General features: G+C 37.7%; 1 long non-coding RNA gene across 1 annotated transcript; it reads right to left on the bottom strand.

The window, feature by feature from the left end:
- Positions 1–3,154: 3,154 nt before the first annotated feature.
- Positions 3,155–12,606, bottom strand: LOC134516650 (uncharacterized). The gene is made up of 4 exons (XR_010071387.1): positions 12,497–12,606; positions 9,289–9,381; positions 3,626–3,802; positions 3,155–3,235 (listed from the first exon to the last, which is right to left on the bottom strand). It is a non-coding gene; the product is annotated as an uncharacterized LOC134516650 (long non-coding RNA).
- Positions 12,607–12,849: the final 243 nt, after the last annotated feature.

Raw genomic sequence — 12,849 nt, 5'->3', positions numbered from 1 at the left:
CTGCAAGAGGGCTAGATCGTGTTTGCAACTGACTGGATTTTTTCTGTGCCTTGAGACAAAGGAGAGAGGGAAAAAAAAATACTGCCTTCAATTTGTGTATTAATGGGTAGGTGGTTTATGTTTCAAATCTCCTTCAGAATATTCCAAGGGAGTGAAACTACATTTTGCATTAGCTGATTTGGGTTTTACACTTGAAGTCCTACAAACGCTAAATTGCTTGCATGTCTAATGCATGCAGTACTGTGTTCATTACAAAGAATATAAAGAAGAAGAGATATTCTCATGTACAGATATATACTAATCTTTAGTTCACAGAACGGTTTGAAACCTGTGGTCATTCTAAGCTGTTTTTCTTTCAATAGCAGGATGCTGCAATTCAAGCACAGATTTTAATTTTTTTTCCTCTTTAGAATTTCCCTGAGGCTTATTGCAATGAACTATTTCTTACCCTTTGACTTTAGTAGGACGACACTGAAGCCTGCAGATCGCTTGCCTGGCTGGCTAGATAATTCTGTTCTAGCGCTGCCCTTGTCCTTACATACAGTATATTCTCAAAGCGTATCTATTCTATTTTTAGTACATGAAGCCTATGATATATGGGCAAGGCCATCTAATTCCACAATTTCTCTCCAGCTTGGTGACACTTTGGTCTGATTTGCAGAATTTGACTGATTTTGAAGGAAACTTTCTCCTGCTACTGCCTGCAGGCACGCTATTAGAACCTGCTGTCTCGAAAGTGAGGTGACACCCAGGTAAGGTGAGCAAACCCCACCCAGAGTCTCTCTTCCCCAAACACAGGGACAAAGACAGAAGCCAACAGGGTGGGATGCGGAGCGGGAACCAAACTTCTTCGCAGTGGGGAAGAGGCAGGGAAAGAACAGATGACCTCTCACTGCCCAGTCCTCTCTGCTCTTTACAAGTCAGAGACCATCCCGAAGGTGCCACTCAGACACTCATTCCCTTCCCTGGTCCCAACATCACCAATCAAAACAGCCCTATGGCACTCTGTTCACTGCCAAATGTTCCTGTCCCTTTCACTTTCAGCTGCCTTTGGAAATGTTTAATGTGGCACTGCAAAATGACTGGTAAAAAATTCAACAGCATTATTTACTATGGTACTTTGATGTTTTATTGAATGAAACCATCTGCTCGGGAATGTTTCCCAATGTTGTGGGCTAGATCTAGAATTTACAGCCGCAATAGAGCCTGTCTGAGGGAGCTTCACAGCAGAAATGCCACCCGATGTATCACAAATATGTGAGAGTCTGGATAAGAGGAATATTGAGAAAGCTCTTATTTCTTACTCTCCCGTAAACAGAGTCACCTAGCTTCTTGATGGTAAAGATTCAAAACAGTTGCAATTTCTTTATTTTCTTTACAGTCTGATAGCTAAACCCTATGTGCACTGTAAACATGTGATTGAGGGTATTTCCTAGATGAGTTCAATGGCTCGCAGGACATAAAGTATATACTTGTGGCTGATGGCAAAATGCACTCTAGGCAGAATTATGGGCATCCTGTGAAGATATTGGTAGCACACAGAAGATGTTATAAGGTGGCTTTTCATTTACTTTTTCTTTTATACGGAAAGAAATGGGAATTTTAGATGAGAAGAATAAATTTTGGCCTCTTCTTCAGCTTCTGAATCACTTGTTGCTTTGAGGTGAAACAGGAGGCAGTTGCTGATAGAAGTCAGGTTTTAGGTGGTTTATTCTGATCTTGGAATTTTAGGGATGTATTTTAGGACAGCTCAGATATGAACATAAGGAGCTAGCTGATGTAAATACTCAAAATCTTCCTTGATCTGTGGTTGCAGCCTGGGCCTTTCTCATAAAAGTGTTTTAAATATTTCATTGACGTTTGCTTTGACTTCCAAGAGCAAGGAGAAATTTTGAGCCAGCGAGCTGAAAGGATGCTTTAGTTATCCTTTTACTCTATTTCCAAACAAGACCTTTTGTGAACAGTAGTGTGAAAATATTCCTTTTGGGGATTTATATAGATTTTTTTTTTCTAAATATACTCAATTTAAACTCAAGTATTCTGCATAATGTACAATAAACCTGACCCAGTCTCAAAGACTTCCATTTTTCAGAATTGCCTGTGTACTTGAAACAAAGGCTTATAGGTTCTGATACAGAAAATTCCTTTGACCCAAGTCCCCTGCCTACCATCCTGACCACGAATACCTTAACCACAAAATCTATTTCCTGCTGAGTCATAATACCTTAGTGGATTAGTAAAAACAAATGCCATGCTATGTGAGTAGGCTGCAAAGCAGCAGTATTCAGGTAATACATAATATAGTCACATATCTACTATTGTACCTGCAAAGCTAACTACATAAAACTGGTTTGGAATAGGAGATGATGCGTATTTTCCCTTGAAACTGATCTATAAAAGAAGAGCGTGAGGGTATAATGGTGTGCGGGCACTGCAATTACCGCCCCCAGATAAAGGCTCTACTGCTATTCAAACACCCAATGAGCCAAGCAAGGAGCAAACAGCTTTGTACTGGGCCTTTTCTGCAAATTGGCTGTGCCCATGTAAGTGTTAGCAGGGATTGTGTAGGATAAAGGAAATGTTAGCAATTGCCAGGTTTTTTTCTGAATTTGTTTAGGAGCAAATTCACTCAAAAATTCAGCCCCAGTCTGCACACAGCATGAAGGTGAGTTTTCCCAGCTACAGAACAAGGTTAGGGAGAGGATTTGTCACCTAGAGACAAGGAGCCAGAGGTTGTAGCAGCATTAAAAAAGAGTTTAGGCTCCTGCTCAGAGCAAGGATAATTTTGAAATCACACTCAGGTGGTTCAGGACTCCTACAGCTTTGAAAATTTCCAAGGATGCTGCTGTGTAGTCACAGTGTCTGTGGCACCCAGGTCACCCAGAGGCCCAGCAGTTTCCCTTCCACCTCTCCCACCCCCCTTTAATGTACCACCAAGGCTACTTTCTGGGATACAGATCCCAGAACCCGTGACATTTTAAGATGTGTCAATTTACTGAATTGCTGAAAACCCCTTTCATTTCATGGTGGACCCAGCAGCTCACTCTTCCATAACTCTGAAGTTCGCAATGGGAACTGAGCAGCAATATTACCTTTAGGAGTCCTTGCACTTTCTTATCCCACCCACATGACCCTCCTTTCATCCCACCACCTTACCTCCACAGGCTGCTCCATCAGTTGTGTCAATGCAACAGTCTGTGGCACTGCACCGTTCCTTGGATCCACTAAAATAACCCTGAAAAAATTACTTGGGTCAGGTCAATTCACCTGTGGTGAATTCAATTGTGGTGTCATATGGGTGCCAAATGACTTGTGGTAAATTAAAAATGAGATGCAGGGGAAACCAGATACATCCCGTTGCAGAATTAGGCTACTCACTGTACTTTAAAAAAATTAATTAATATACACGTAATTCTAGGGGGTCTTTTTAATGACTTGATTCCAAACAGATCTGGACTTTTTGTCAGCTTTGTTTTAGAATATATTTTAAGTAACGTATCCTATTTTTAAGTCCTTACTAAATAAATTTTGCAGTTGGTGGGTTTGTTATATTTTATTTTTGCCCTGATTTTGCCTTTCTAGCTTGGGAATGTGAACAAGAACAAGAACATACACTCAAACCTACCTGTCTCCTTCCTCAGGCTGAGATTTCTCACAATGTTAGCATGGTTCAGAAGTGGAGCTCTCAGGAGAACGGGTGTTAGATGCTTTGGCAACCCTGAACAACTGCCTGTGATTATCTGTTGCCGGTTTCAATTTCAGCTTTGTTTTTGCTTTCTTCTTGGTTTTAAAGGAAAACATCCTATGTGATAGTGATGGCGGTATTTTAGGACATGGGATATTAATGCAAATGAAATATCTACAGAGTATGCACTGCATAGCGTACATTTTTGGATACTTTAACACGATCACTATAGAAAGGTCATGTTCAAAAGCAATTTATGAACCAACAGAACAAATACTGTTTCTGTAATCATTTTATGATGTATTAAACTAACTGGTTAATAAAAATAGAATAGTAGGCATGATAATTTTCAGGCAAATGTGAAGCTGAAAGCATTCCTTTAAAATATGCTAAACATAATCCAAAAGCAATTAAAAACTAAATGAGGATATTTGCTTTAATAGAGAAAACATTGAAAAAAGAGCTAGATTGTACGTGTATATATACAGAAGAAGCACTTCAATCAAATTATATCTATATAGAAGTGAATTTGAGATTCCATTACTAACAGACACAGGAGCACTTAATAAGTCTTTAATCAAAACAACTAGTACTATTATCTCACTCTCTGGAAATAAGGCTCGGTCTACAGTGCCTAACACATTTGAATTTTTGGGACTGAACAATCTTTGTGTTTGTATTCCTAAATGGAGATGCTGGAAACCCTTTCCTATATTTTTATGGATTTTAGGGAAATAATTTATATTTGTTTACCTTGCAACATAAATGACTTTTCACTTAATAAATAACAAAATACATTTATGAATAAAACCAATATCAAATATTAATAATATAGTTTCGTAAACTAGAACTATGTCTGGTTTAGTTAAATATATATTTATGTTATGAAACTACAGTAAAAAAATTCACATTGGCTCAATTATGAAATATGAATGTCTTTGCAAATTGTGCCCACATAGCTGTTAAATTCTTTTTTTCTAATTTAATGCATTAATAATGATTGCCTACTTATTTAAAAATATTACCACCTAGAGCTCACTTTAAAAAGCAATAATATTCTATGAGATCTGCTACAACAGGAAACAGCATCAAACATTATGTGTATTTATGTACTTATTTTATACATTAAGGATTCTGTAACATTTGTGAAACATCCATTTACTCTCTGCCCACTTACCTAAAATTGCTTTCAGTATTAAATTGTTGGTCATAAGCTATTAACGTCTTAAGAAAAGATACTCTCAAAAAATCCAGAGTGACTAGAAATGAACCTGTGTATTAACCTTCTTCCTGTGGTAAAATTAATATCCTGGCAGCTGAGTAGAACTATTAAACCATTATGAAAAACATGGAAAATGTGGAATCTTTTTTCCACATTGCCTATTGCAATCATATTTAAAGTTCAAAAATTTTGAATTATCATTCTAATTTCACTAGTCAAGAATCTCGGAGGGCGGGGGGAAAAGATACTACTAAGCAAACCTCTTGTTCCATTTTTTTTTGTTCCTTGGAGACTATTTGGTGGAAAACATGGTATCATTACTAATACCCTTATAGCCAAGTAGTGAACTCAGAAAACATCTCCTCTTTTCTACAGGCAAGCTCTTTAGGTAACCCCTAATACTAAGAATGTCCTTTGAACTTTTGAATGAAAGAGCTTGGTTGACTTAGGGTTGTTTCTTTCTCATGAAGCCGTGCAGGAAGAACTACCTGTTCACGTGTTTTTCCCCAAAGGCCAATGGTTAGATTACTCATCTAGGATAGATAAGGCTATATTTAAATCTCTCATATGCCTGATGAGTTAGATCTGTAGCTGTCTTTTCCCAATAGTTTACTTAAATCAAAATACTTCAGTGTGATTACAGTGACAATTTGCTAGGAGAAAGTCTTGATTCCCCCAAACTGCTCTGAATTACATATGAATAATTAAAGATTCATGGGACCAGGGAGAGGTTGGCTTTTTAATCTACTAATCAGGGAATGTACTTGAGGGTCAGAGATCTTCATTTCTGTTCCTAAGTTAATATTGTAAATATGTGTAACGTTTTACGATTGTATGAAGGAGGAACTTGAAACCAATTTTTTCTTCTCAGGTGAATTAGAGCTCTTTACTCTTGGTGGCTAATTAATTATTCCTTGAAAAGTGTAACAACTTCAGCGGAAGACATGAAGAGAGGATTTCTGAATGTTCTCTAACCCAGTGACTAAGTTTTTCTGTATGGTATGAAATCATAATCATTTGAGATGCTTAGAGAAAGAACATAGTTATCTCATTTCCCAACCACTGTTTGTCAGGGGCTTGGTCTTCCAAGCATACTGACATTGACCTGTATCAATTTTTTGTCTCACTGAAAAGTAACTTTTTAGGTTTCATGTTGCCTGACTATGATTTTTGCAAGAAAAGTAAAAAGTGGTCTTTTTGTTCCAACTCCAAATGGTTTCATCAGCGCTGTTAGTACTTGGAAGATGGCAGCCTAATCAAAAGAGGATGGTTGCAAAATTTTGGAGATGAAGCAAGCTTTGTATTAATGAAAGAATATCTCCAATGAGCAGCATTTATGCTTTGTTACAGAAATACTTATTTTCAGTTCAGCAAAGAACACATGGTGTTCACGCCAAAGACAACTCCTGACTACTCCTACCAGGTGCAGGGACAGATGGGACGTGGGAAGGCAGAATGACATGACTCCTATTATAATTTATGGGTTTTTTCATGTGAAATTGTCAGCTGTCCCATGCAGCAAAAGATTTGAAGCCATGCTGTGCTGTAGAGAAGACCAATACTGTCAAAACTGAGTTATAGACAATACTTAATACACAGAATGAAAACCTAACATTTAGATAGCTGTACCAGGGCTGGATGAGGCTCCATAAATAGGAAGGCTCAGCTCTCAATCATCTTTCTGGCAGCCGTGGCTGTTTCTGAGGGGTATGTTAACCTACCGGTCTGAGCTGTGCTATATGAGCAACTAAAATAATATTTCATTTTCATATATTAAAAAATATACTTTATGGGCATGGAAGAGTCTCATGACAAGACTTACATATAATTTCTTATATCTTATTCAAACCAGTTTAAAAATACATCTTCTTCAATGTATAAATTAGCTGACTCCCAAACCTGTCTACCAAGTTACTTTTCAGAGGATGCTGATCATTTTAATTAATTATGTTTTCACAGAAATTTGTTGTTACCATGCTTTTACTGTTTAACACTTACTTATATCAGAAAAGGAAAATCACAATATGGAGATTAGAGAATGAGTTCTATGAATGTGAGAAACATATTTCATTGCCTTATAACATCCCTGCATGAATAATTTATCTTCCTTGACTACACTGCCTTCACAGCTGTATTGAGCTTCATGTTGCCATGGCTAGACTGTTACCAGCACTCAAGCAACTACTTTAAAGTTTGTTCAGATCTGGCTGCGTGGTACTGGAGGGTACGTAAAGACCTACCACGCAATGGGTTCTGTGCTGGTGACACGATCACAGCCAAGGTAGCTGCAGCTTTCCAGATAACAGCGTTGTTAGGAGGATCCTAACAACTGTCCTTCCTCATGAAATCAGTGTGAATACTGGATAGGAAACAGCAGGATGGTACGGCTGCAGTTTATCTCAATTCAGAATGTGTTTTGTAATGCCAGATCTATCTAAGTATATATTTAAATGTAAATCTAAAACTATTAAGAGCAATCTTAATAATTTGAAGTGTTCATCTATCTCTTCATCTCAGTAATACTTCACATGGTTTTTCCCTTTATTGATTATTTGGCTTTCTGATGATGCAAAAGGATTTCACATTAAAATGCCATTGCAAATATCCATCAGTGTAGAGGAAAGCTTTGTGATAATCTGAGGAAATCTGACTTTCTTCTCTCAAAATCTCTTCAGAAAAAGTTATGCTTCTTTAATGTAGGTAAGATCCAAATAGAATCAGACAGTATTGAACACAGCATATGGGACTAAGAGAGGTAGTGTAATCACTACCTAATAATGAGGTAGTGTAATCATATGATGACTTATGAAATCTAGGTGCTTGGAGCGTGCAACAATGTAGACATGAGCTAGGAAAGTGGAATGGTTTTATGGATAATTCTTCATATATACACAGGTTAATATTTGTTGCAACTTATATCTGTTTATATTTTCTTAGTATATCACATTCTTGGGCAAGAAGAAATAAACTTTATTTTGCCTTTGTTATTATTTCTATAAAAACCCTATGCATAATGCTTTCAACACTGTCCATGTTATAGTCAGATCAGATATTTCTATTTTACATTTCTGACAAGTAGAAATTGTGTTACAAATCTTGCCTTTTTGTAAAGACGTGTTCATACCCTGTTATGTATCTGCAATTCCTATATTATGTAGTAGTGTATATCACCTATGAACTGCTTTAAAGCATGAAGATGTGCTGGTTTTCTTTTATTATGATCATATTATTTTCTGCTATGTCTTAGATAGAAAAATGTTGTGCATGACTTTGGTGAAGATGGTGGGGAAAGAATGCTTTGGAAAATCCTTTCTGTGCAAGGACAGGCTTTGGCTGTCAGGGCAGAGATTCATGACAATTATTTCGTAATTCCTGGAGTATGAAAGTATGTAATCATGCAGACTCCCTCAGCTGTGAACTAAATGTTGTGAGTGATGTAGTCAGAATTTAAAGAGTGATAGTAAAAGAAATAGTGCTTCATGTGAGAAAATATAAAGTATTCAACAAGACCACGTGCAATGCTGACTGCACCGAGATCGTGCCCATTTAAAAGTGATGGGGTTTTGTTTGCATTTTTCACTATTCCTTTTTAGCCTCTGTGCTAGAAGAAAAGACTTGAAAGAATCTACAGTTTGACAAAGCTTTACAAAACCCGGATATATTGCTGTCTTTAATTTACTGGCAACCCATCCTAAGGTCATTCTCTAATACCCACTAAGCTGCTTTTGGGTTTTAGCTTATTGCATTTGAATACACAAATGCAGAGCTAGGTTCCCTACCTGTAACACCGTCAAACTACAGTAATATTTTCTTTAAAATTACTCTTCCAGCTACTCTGGTTGCCAACAAATTATTGCAGTATTGCAAGTGAGAGACAAAAAGGTTGACAAATCACTACTGCTTGAGAATCTGCAGTCCATGGGGTGGAAAGAGTTGTAAATTCATTGGCTTACTCACCTATAACTCATTTCCTACTTGTCTGTAACTATTATCTAATCTTTAGTAGTATAACTGTTGTATTGCAGTGTCAGGTTCTGGCACAAAATTTCAAGGGGGTTTGTGCAACCTGTGTTTTTACAGTAGCACAGGGCTCTGAGAGCTACATGAACCAAAACTGCCACTTACATTGAATTACTTGTGGTTATTACAATCTGTGGTTTAAATGTGGAGAGGTAAGTGTGTTTCTAGAGATGGGGTCTCTCTCTGTACACAGCTAAGTCATAGAAAGGATTCTCTAATTCAGAAGATCACAAAATGAAGCCAGACAACAGTTTTTTTACCAATCATCTGCAACAGCTGCAGAAGTTAAAGCCCCTGGTACAAGTTCTGATGGTGTAGAATTTTAAAAAAGATACAGAGTTTTAAAAAAGCTATTTTTTACCTTCAAGATACGAGTTATTCCATGCATATTCTCTGCAGTGCTTTGCATCTACAAGCTAGGTGTATAACTCCAAGGCAGGGGTGACGCACAGACCTGCAGAACGAGGAGGCAGAGTTAAACATCTGAGAATGACATTCTGTATGATTACGTGAGTATGGTCACACATAACCCCGGTAATACACATTCAAGAAGTGAGTGTGTGTCAAATGCCACATCTTTGTGCAATGTGAAGATCCCAAACAAGGCATTTGGGGCTGCCTTATGGGAACACCCACGTAAGTGTATTCACCAAGGCATTGTTTCCTGACCAGTGACTGTGCCTGTCATCAGTGGTCGTGATGTTCACTTTTGCAACAGATTTGATAACCCCTTTAAACTCCTGGCAACATTTTGCTTCTTACAAGCAGGACATAAATATAAAATTTAGTGTGAACGTGGACAACCTTTCAACTCAGAGAATAGAAAAGATAGACAAGAGGAAAGGTGGTGGTACTTTTGTAAAGTCTGAGAATCACTTTGGTAGACTTTACCTTGTCTATATTTATACACTTTTAAAAAATATTCTTCCAGAAACCTACTTCACATTGAATATTGTCAGTGACATCTTAGAAAATGGGTACTTACGGTCATTCGCCAGTGTACAAAATTCTGTCCGTTAATAAAGCCTTTTAAACAGTAGAATTATGGTGAAGGCTAGTTTTCTTGAAACAAAGTTGAAAGTGACATGCTGAAATGTCTTGATGTTTCATTTAAAGAAGGGAATGAGTATTATTTGTACCGTAGATGCTACTTGCTATTGAACAATGCTATAGACTTATGCTGAAACTTCATCATCTAATGAAATTCCTTTTGAATTAATTTTCAATCAACTGTTAGGGTATCTATAAGGTCAAGGAATAAAGTATTTGTGTCTGCTGAGAACTGCTTTGGCAATAGCTTTCCTCACAGCCAGCGAACTTTTAGGATCCTTTTCTAGTTGTGTGTCTGTCTTTTCCCTGCACAGAAACAATTATCTTTCCTTTGTTCATTTAATTCACTCTATGACTATATAATATTTATTTACAGTGTTATACAGTACTATTAAGTATTTGATTTATTTTAAAACTTCCCTGAGTTTTTAGTTACTAAATTTTGTCTTGGTGACCCATGACTTTTTTCAACAGTTGTACCTACTTTAAATGTTGTCCTTTTCTTTGCCTTCTTTTTCACCCTGTGTTGTGTGCTGATGCCCTCAGCACAGGTCTCTCTGTACACAAGAATATTCCTTTACCCCTAGATTAATTTGTTTAGAAATTTATGAATAAACTATGGTAAGTATAGTGGACTGGCACATAAGTTAGTATAAAAACTTACCGCTTTCAGCTTGGACTTTAAAGTGCATGTTTTGCACTTTAAAGCACTTTCCAGTGCTTTAGCAAGATGATGCAGTCAGAAGTTTTCCATGAAAAGCTGTGGCAATTGTGATTGATAGGCTCCATCTGAATGTAATAAGAACTATTTTGTTTGGTTTTTTTTATCAATGTACAAAACTCTTCATTCTACTCTAGCTTTTAGGAAATAATGAACAAATATTTTTGGATATTAGTACAAGAAATAGAGTCAAAGAAAGATGTGGCCATACTGTAGTGAAGTCCAGTGAAGGACCCTGAGGATGATTAAGGTACTGGAGCTTCTGTCATACAAGGGGAGGCTGAGAGAACTGGGAGTGTTCAGCCTGCAGGAGAGCTCCATCCTTTGAGGTGTTCAAACTCTGACTGGACATGGTCCTGGGCAACCTACTCTAGCTGGCCCAGCTTTCGAAGGAATGTTGGACCAGACCATCTCCGCAAGTCCTTTCCAGCCTCAGGGTTTCTGCGATTTTATGATAAGGTTATTTTTATTTTACTGTGTTCCTGAGTTCTGAGCATAGTGCTGCTGACGATTAGCTCTGTTCCTCTTTTCACCAGATGTTATGGTACACTTCAATGCTCTCCTGAGAGTTCATGTAAACTGAATTAAAATCTCTCAGTTAAAAAGAGAAAGCAGTCCAGCTAAATCAGACCATACTAATCAGAGAAGAAAGCATTCCAATGATCTCGTGAATTCTTTGTACCCACACTTCAGGGACATTTCACCCACACGTGTCCGGATTTAATTATTGGTCTAGGTACTTATAAATTTCTATAGTATCTGCAAGTTTCTGGAACCACCCTACTTCTGCTAAATTCTTGCATCCCCCCATAGAAACATATTTGTTTCATTACGGAGCTGAGATTTTTGCCCTTTTCACTCTTCTGCAGATTTTACTTCATGCATGTTCTTTAGAAGTGAAATAAAGAGAAGAAATGAAGAGTTGTACAGATTCTAATGAAGAAAAGCCCTGGAGGGGAGTTAAATGACTAAACACCAATCTTGGCATGATGCTAAACAAGCCTCAGAACTGTCGCTGGCATGAGGGAAGCAGGTTTACCTGAGTCACGCTGTCTTTAGGAAGTGTACACTCAAATTCTCTTTAGCTTCCACAGAATCTCTGGGAATGTCTGTGCCTTATCTTTACAAAAGTGAAGAGTGACAGTGGTTTTCCTAATTCTCTCTTGCTAATTCTTTAAAGGAGTTCTGAGATTACGATATTCAGGGATTAATGGAAAATATATACTCAGGGCTGTCAGTTTCTCTTAAGCCATAAATCACATCCCAGTGGTGGAGGCCTAAAGATGTTGAGATGACATTAGTCATGTAAACCTGAAAAACCTTGTTCTGAAGACCCCACTAAATTGCAGAGTAACCCCAGAGGGGCTAGCACTCCTTAGGCAGCATTCATTTCAGCTCCATGGTTCCCTGGAAGCCTACAGCTGTAATTTTCCATGTATCCAGGACTGAATCAAGGTTCTGCCTCAGCTCCATGCTCATTTTGCAGCTAAGACTGAGAAGGACCTAGGCATCATTTTCTCTGAGCGAGCTTAATCTTTCAATAATTCTCAGGTCGCAGGTATTTAGTGTAATTGCGATCACGCTAGTTTTTGGATTTCTGATAGAGAAAGCAAACATAGACCTACCTGCTCTTTACATACAGTTAGGGTACTGGCTTCATAGGGAGCAAATTTGGGTTTAATTAATTCCTGAAAGGAGTTGGTTGGGCTGACTGGACAGTGCTCAGCAAAGGTTTCAGCGTGCGAGATATGGATTAGGCTAATGCAATTTGGCAGGGAGGAAGGTGTTGGAAGCTTACATTTTATTTCTTCTCCATCTCTCTGTCTCCCTCTCCCACTCTGCAGTGCCACATGCAGTTCTTGTTTTTTCCAAAGAGTTTTTTCCTAGCTGTACTTATCAGATCTCATCCTTAAAAAAAAAAATAGAAAAAGAAAAAGATCATTACTCTAATGATCCTTACATCCTTGCATAAAATATTCACAGCATGTAGACTGAGATAAATAAATAAAATCTTGCTAATCTTGATACAGCTGGTACTGATTTGGACTGAAATTCATAGAATCATAGGATAGTTTGAGTTGTAAGGGACTTTTATAGGTCATCTAGTCCAACCCCCACGCAATCAGCAAGGACATCTCAAACTAGATCAGG

Source organism: Chroicocephalus ridibundus, chromosome 5 (genome assembly GCF_963924245.1).
Source record: "Chroicocephalus ridibundus chromosome 5, bChrRid1.1, whole genome shotgun sequence".
In the NCBI taxonomy this organism is placed as follows: domain Eukaryota; kingdom Metazoa; phylum Chordata; class Aves; order Charadriiformes; family Laridae; genus Chroicocephalus; species Chroicocephalus ridibundus.
The sequence above is the reverse complement of the archived record's forward strand: the minus strand, read 5'-3'. Positions and strand labels throughout refer to the sequence as shown.